Below are 7,503 nucleotides of genomic sequence, written 5' to 3'. Positions count from 1 at the left end.
AAGCGCTTCGCTGCCGCAACCTCTCCAACGCCGTCCTCATGCCGACCGCGGACATCGTCCTCTGCGCCGTCGCCGTAGGTGTTTTCCGTCGCCAAGTTAGGGCACGGAGGACTGAACTGCTCGGCATCAACTCCCTTCCGTCTAGCAGTTCCAGTGTGGTAAATAAAACTTCTTTTTACAGCCCCTTTGATCTCATGGTTCTGTCACTTTCTACCATAAGAAGTTTCTCTTCACGCTAGTTAGATCTCTCGCTGCATCTCATGACATGCCTAGTATATTCACTTGTGCTTCATAAAGTAGTTAGATTCCTCACTTGTACTGATCTGTGGGTTCGTACAAATCTGGAACCAACTTCATATCTATGAGTGAATGTCTTCGCACGATGAGGTCAATGTCTTCTAAACTGATTAATATTCAAAACCTTCTGAGAATGCATATGACCTCTTCCCCTTCCCTCGCACCTTAATGCTGTCACAGGTACATGTCCGTGGGAGAATCCTTCGGTTCTCATAGTCTGCATTCATTTGCAGAATTCCTACAGCATCACATAAACTCTCCTGAAGCCAGTTCCTGTTGGTCCAGAAAAGGAAAGCCTTTGAAGCCTTTGAAAGTTATGAAGCCTTTCAAGTTAAAGTTTATGGCTTCAGAAGCAGCAGCAAGAAAGGGGGGCAGACAGAGACGTGAGGAAACTTCCAAAGATCTGCCTGAAGACTTGGCAGAAATGTACAAAACAGATCCAAAAGAGAGCTATGGGCAGCGCAAGACCCGAATCCAATGGATTCGACGCTATTGGGCAGAACAGTGGTTCAAATACCGCTTCGTCACCCAGGAGTATGCTGAAAAGAGTGCTATCAAGAGGCCATGGGGGGATATCTTATACAAGAACCTTGTACCCAGGACCAGAGATGAAGCCATTGCTCAAGGCTTCTACCCATGCATGGTCCGAGGACCACAGCCTGATGATGCACATCCGTCGTCACTTCTCTGGTGTCATGATGACAATCTCCTCAAGCGCAACTTTCAGTTTGCCCAACAGTCAGCGAAGCTAAACAAGAAGAAATTTGGGTTAGACTTCAACCCTGGTCCCTCCGCACCCAGGGCAGATGGCACACGCGACGCGGAACCCAATGTCATCGGTCCGTTTGCCAATCTTGAGGGCCTGATCACCCACATCTTAGTCCAAGGGACTGCCGTAAATGACCCTCCAGCTGACTCTGAGTCTGATGAAGCTCCTGCTGTGCCGAAGCCAAAGCAGACAAAGAAACCAAAAGCTTCAAAGCCGGCCCCTGCCACAAAAATCTCAAGGGCGAAGCCATTGAAAACTGCACCTCCTGAAGTCAGTGTGCAGTCTGAAGACGTATCCCGCGTCTCCATGCCCCAGAAGGAAAAGGAGCCCCAGCAACAAACAGGCAAAGAGCTCACTGCTGCTGCCATTCTGCGCAGCGAAGCCATTGATATATCAAGCAATGAAGATCTGGGAGATGACGCTCTAGAGCAGCTTATCAAAAGCAAGGAAGAAGCTGAAATCTTCAACAATCTGCCTCTCTTTGATGTCGCCATCATCCACAGCTTCATCGATGAATGGTTTGACTCACCAGATATAAGCTTCAATGATCTGCAGCTGCCAGTTGGCCTCAGTGTCGCCTTCCAAGGCGCAATTGCTTCAGAACTGGCCATTGCTCAGCGCATTGTTGAGCTGAAGCAGAAAATTGATCACGAAAAGGCTCTGTTCAAGAAGCACATGGCCAGCCTCAGCGTGCAGGAAGTGAAGAGCTTCAAAACCATGTTGCATGAGCTCAAGGAAAACTTTCTGAAGAAGCGTGCAGAAGCTCAGGGCTCACGTGAGCGGATGAAGTCTTTGGCAGAAAGATGTGTTCAAGCCTACAACGAGGCTGAAAAGCGCAAGGCACTTGGGCGTCCTGGCATCGACCCCAAGATGGCTGCGAAGAAGAAGAAGAAGCCTGCTATGAATGAACCAGAGGCACCTAGGCAAGAAGCGGTTCAAATTGTCTTCCCCACTGCAGCGACTGGCTCGAAGCCAAAGAGCCGGTCAACAGCTTCAGAGCTAAAGAAGACAAGAACTGCAGAGGCTGAAGCCAGAAAAAGGAAGAGCTCTGAAGCCTCTCCTACTGCCCCCAGCAAAAAGAAGCGCAAGATCAAGAAATCTCGGGCTGCTCCCACAGAGCCCATGATGGTTGAACCCCTCTCTATCATTCACCCCAATGCAGAAAGACGACTGACAGTTCATGAGCCTGCTCCCACAGAGGCTCCTGAAGCCGAAGATATTCCAACAGCCGACCCCATAGCAGCTGAAGACATTGGTCACCAAGACAATGTACAAGATGATGCAGCCCTTCCTCCGCTTGAAACAAGTGAACTCATCAGTATTGGTCGTCCTCTGACACCAATGGCACAAGATGAGTCATGGGCAGATCGCCCTCAGGAGGAAGAAGACTTTGAGGCCCAACCCACTCCGACCCCACAAGCGTCGTCTGCATTCCGTAGGCTTCGCAAAGGTCCAAGGCCTCAAGTCCATTCTGCAGAAATTCCGGCTGCATCAGCCGAAGACAATGAAGAAGCACCACCAGAACCCACTTCCCCGCTCCATCAAGATGCAGTTCTCCGGGAGAACGTGCCTGAAGTTGTCCCTCCAACTACACAAGCGGAGGAAGGAAATGTTGCGGCTGCCACCACAAACACTGAAGCCAATGTGGAGCCCGCCCCACCAAATGCTTTAGCGGACAGCGAAGCAACTGAGCCTGACGCTTCTGTTCCTGAGTCTGCTGCAGGTCCACAGTTTGATTATCATATTGAGCACATGCCTCATGTCCAGAAGCCAGTCCCAAGGCTTCCAAGGTTCCCAGGTCCTGCATCAGCACCTGGCTCCTTTGATATTAACAGCTTCAAGGAAGACAATACATTTTTCAATAGCTCCAAGAACCCCTATTCAAGGGAAAGGATTGTATCAGATAGGTTCTGGAGCTATTCTCAGCGCAGCTATTATTCATGCATCTTATACAACCAAGGTCGCATCTTCCCGCACAAGCGCCTTGAGGTTGAAGCCATTGCTGGTCTGCCATGTCTTGAGGAAGCTTTGGATTGCTTCAGGCAAGTGGGTCTGCTGCCGTTTGTGACTGATGAAGAGCACTGGAATGAAGAGCTTCTGCTTCAGTTCTATGCCACCCTTCATATAAAAGGATACAACAGAGATCCGAAGACTTGGATCCTGGAGTGGATGACTGGCAATGTCCATCATGAAGCCAATGCATTTGATATCATTGAGCTCACCGGCCTGCCCACTCCAGGCGAATTCTTCGAGGAAGGCTGTCAACTACATTCTGAAGCTATTGAGAGCATATCCCAAAGGCCTGAACCCAATATGAGTCATATGCTCTCAATGATGAAGCCATTGCCTCATGATGCACCTTATCCTACTGAGTTCTTCGTTGAAGACGTAGAGTACCTGCCCAGGACCATATATCACATCATCCGGCGGACTCTCTGGCCCATTAAGGGGCACTCTCCAAATGCAAAGATTGAAGGTGCAATGAAGACTCTCATATTCTATATCCTGCATGGCAAATGCTTCAACGCACAGGATCTCTTCATACGCCAACTTGCAGCGTCAGGGTCGGAATTATTTGGTTTGAAGTTCTATGCCCCTTGGGTGATGAGGCTGATCAAACTGCACTCTATGATCTCGTATCAGCCCTCAGCCCGAAACCATCAGATCTTCCCGCCAGATGTGGATACCTCTGCTGAAGCAATATATCCTGAGCCTGACAAGCAACCGATAAGTCTTCAGAATGCAGAACACCAGAGCTTCACGCAGAATGTTGAAGGTGTTGAAGCCATATCCAGGGTATATCCGTTGGCTGGCACTACACATGCACCAGCATCTACTGAAGCCACAGACAGCACAAATGCCCCAAGACCCAAGAAGCGTGCTCATGTCCTCACTGACCGAGAGCTTCTTGTGGCCCTTCACCAAAAGAAAGATAGGCATCACGACTGGCTAAAGCGTCAGATGAAGAGCCTCTTGGTGGATGTCCATCGTCTTCGAAACCTTGCCACCAAGAATGCCTTTGTTACACATGAGACTTGCCGTCGTATGTGGAAAGGGCTCTCAATAATATGCACTGAAGCTGAACTTGAAGAGGATGGCTTCACAGAGCACTTCAAGTTTGACAACGCACCTCCTAGAAGGGCTGTGATGCGCAACACACCATCACTTGAAGACTCTGAGTTTTCTTCATCTGCTGCCACAGTTACTGCAAGGATCATTGATGAAGACGACGATGCTACATCACCACCACCTGCTTCAGCACATCCAAGCTCTGAACCGCCAAACAACTCCACCGACCCTGCTATGCCTGGGAACGCGTAGAAAACTCTATATCTTCAAACCTTTTTGGTCATTACTGACAAAAGGGGGAGAAGCATATGATGTCTTATAGTTTTCAAGTGGGTCAATATGGGCGGGTGCCTTATGTTTTGCTATATTTTGCTTCATGTTTACAACTCTTGCTTTTGCTTCATTCGGTTCTTTGAGTTGTAAACACTAAAACTCGATGGTCGTCTGCCACTCTGTTTGCGAAGATAAATTCCGCATTTGCGACGATAAATTCCGCACTTATCTCATTCTGCAGACGTCCATTTTCCATTATGCATGTCATTATCTTCATATTCTTTCACATGCATAGTGGATTGTCATCATAAGCTGAAGTGGATCTCCAGAAGTACAACCTGCCATGTGCATTTGCATTCCAAAAGCAAATTAACTTATATGCACATCTTCAGGGGGAGCCCTTGCAACTTATGAAGACAATTCCCTATCCTTTACAAACTTCACACTTTATATTCCCCGTTGAAAACTTCAACTAGTTTGTCATCAATCACCAAAAAGGGGGAGATAATAAGTGCATCTAGTGCCACCCCTTGTTGGTTTTGGAGTATTGACGACAAACCTAGTTGAGGTACTAATGTGTTTGTGAGAATTGCAGGAAAACACAGGTAGAAGTCCCTCATTGATTCGGTTTTACTACCAGAGATGACCCCTAAAAATGTATGAAGACATTGAAGACAAAGGTGGTATATGAAGATATTCACATTGAAGACTATGACAAAAGAAGACACGTTAGGAAGCTTATGGAACTCGAAGACATAAATCTTTCGTAGTTCTTTTTCTTTTGTGTTGAGTCATAGGAACCACCGTACTGTTAAGTGGGGTCCAGGAGAACTAGTCAGAATGACTGAAGTGATGCTGTAACATCCCAAATTTGCAATTTGGAATGTTATACACTAGATCATCATGCATATCATATTTTCTTGCATTTTGGTTGATCCTAGAAATTTCACGCAACTCAAGGACCTTCGGAGAGAGTTGGGGATTTCGTTATTTTCATATTTGAGAGTTTTCTCGAATTTGAAAAGAGGATCATTTGATTTATTTATTTCATCTTCAATTATTTTCCTATATCAAAAATGAGAGAGGGAATAATATGAATTTCCCAAATTTAGGAAAAATGAAGATTTAATAAATAGATCAATTTTGTTTGCCGGAGTTTGTTTGCTTTTTATTTGGATAGGGAAAAATGCGTGTTTTAAAAATTGCATTTTAGGTCCGTAGAAAAGTTCATTTTGTTCGGCTCATTTTTAGGAGTCGGGGAAAATTTACTTTAGAAATTTTGGAGCCCGTTTAGATTTTCTTTTCTGTGTTTTTCTGCGCAGAACCGTTTTAAAAAAATCCAGCAGGCCAGCCGGGCCAAGGCCCAGGCCAGCCACCGCCTCCCCAGCGCAGGCAGCCGGCCGCGCCAGGCCATCGCGCGCGCCAGGCGCTAGAGGCAGGAGCCGCCGCCGCCCCTTTTTGATTCCTAGTAGGACTTTAGTCCTACTCCGTTTCCTCTTTTTCTTTCCTATTCCTACTCTATTTCTTGTCCCCTACCCCAAGAAACCCCCTCCCCTCACCAATATAAATACCCCAACACCCCCCCCTCCAAATCATCAAACCAAACCCCAAGCCCTCCACCGCACCCCACCCCGCGCCCTACACCGGGCCACCCCACACCAGCGCCGCCGCCGCACCTTGCCCACGCCACCGCCGCCGCCCTACGCCACACCGCCGGAGCCTTTCGCCGGAGACCTCGCCGGAGGTTGCCCGCGTCTCTTTTCCTCGGATCGTTTTCTTCTAATCGTTCCGATTCTTTTCTTCTCCTCTGATTCGTTTTCTAGATCGGTTTTTCGTTTCGGTTTTTATTCTCCGAAACCCTAGATCGGATTCGTTTTCTTTTCCGATTTAGTTGCCTTTGGACCTTTCGCCGGACCGTTCATCCTAATGAACGTGATCACCGGATTCTTCTAGGTTAACGAACGTCCGTTCGTATAACCGTTCTTCTTTTTCTTCTCGTCGGATTTATTCCGCGATCGCGATCTCAGATCCGATCTTCGTTCTAGTTTATCTTCTCGCTCGTTTATCGGAATCAGGTGATTCAAGCGCCTTGTCGCGACCCGACCCGAATGGATCAAGCGCTCTGTGCTCGGGTGTCATCCCTGGATCAGTAATGCTGACACCACACAGTACATCGAAGGATTTATAGCAGAGTGTCAATCGCACACTTATTACATCGTTGTCTCAAAGAGAACTTATTACAATAAACATGGCTTAAGGCCATCTAGTGTCGATAATAGCGGAAGACTTGGAAGATAAATGGGTCCATCAACTCCAACGGCATCACTGAGTATAGAACCACGACCTAAAAACACCTTACTCGTCGTCTGAAAAGTCTGCAACATGAGAAGTTGCAGCCCGAAAACGGGTCAGCACATGGAATATGCTGGCAAAGTAACACATAGAGAATAATGGAATGAAACAGCTATACTATATGCATATATGGCTGGTGGAAAGCTCTATGGTTATAGTTTTGCGTAAAGCCAGTTTTTCCCTGCTGCAAAGGAATAAATTTATTTAACTATCATGGTGGTTGTGAAACATCGAGAATGGTTGACAGCATTCTCAATCCCAATTAAGTAACAATTAAAACCCAACAACATTAATTAGAAGTAACATGTTGAGATTCACATGATATTCAAGTACTAGATACTCAAGTTGTCCATAACCGGGGACACGGCTAATCATGATTAGTAACCGGGGACACGGCTAATCATGATTAGTTTGTACACTCTGCAGAGGTTTGCGCACTTTTCCCCACAAGACTCGATCGCCTCTGTTGGATTTCTCGCACTACATGGTGTTTGAGAAACGGATGACCGAGACACAGTCTTTCAGAAGCGCTAGCACCTTACGATGGGTAGACCGGTACACCTACATCCCCTACATCTGCTAGTCCACCACTGTAAGAGTTCGCACAACTTAGTCAACTATGCCAGAGCCCATAATGGCTTGTGGCTGCACACGGAAGTTTCTAGCATGAATGATCTTATGATCCCTTTGAGCCTGGGTGGCGGTCCAAAAAAAAACAGGCAAGTCCTGATAGACATCAGGTG

This window comes from Triticum urartu, chromosome 1 (genome assembly GCF_003073215.2).
Source record: "Triticum urartu cultivar G1812 chromosome 1, Tu2.1, whole genome shotgun sequence".
NCBI classification, from domain to species: domain Eukaryota; kingdom Viridiplantae; phylum Streptophyta; class Magnoliopsida; order Poales; family Poaceae; genus Triticum; species Triticum urartu.
This window is presented reverse-complemented; position numbering follows the sequence as displayed.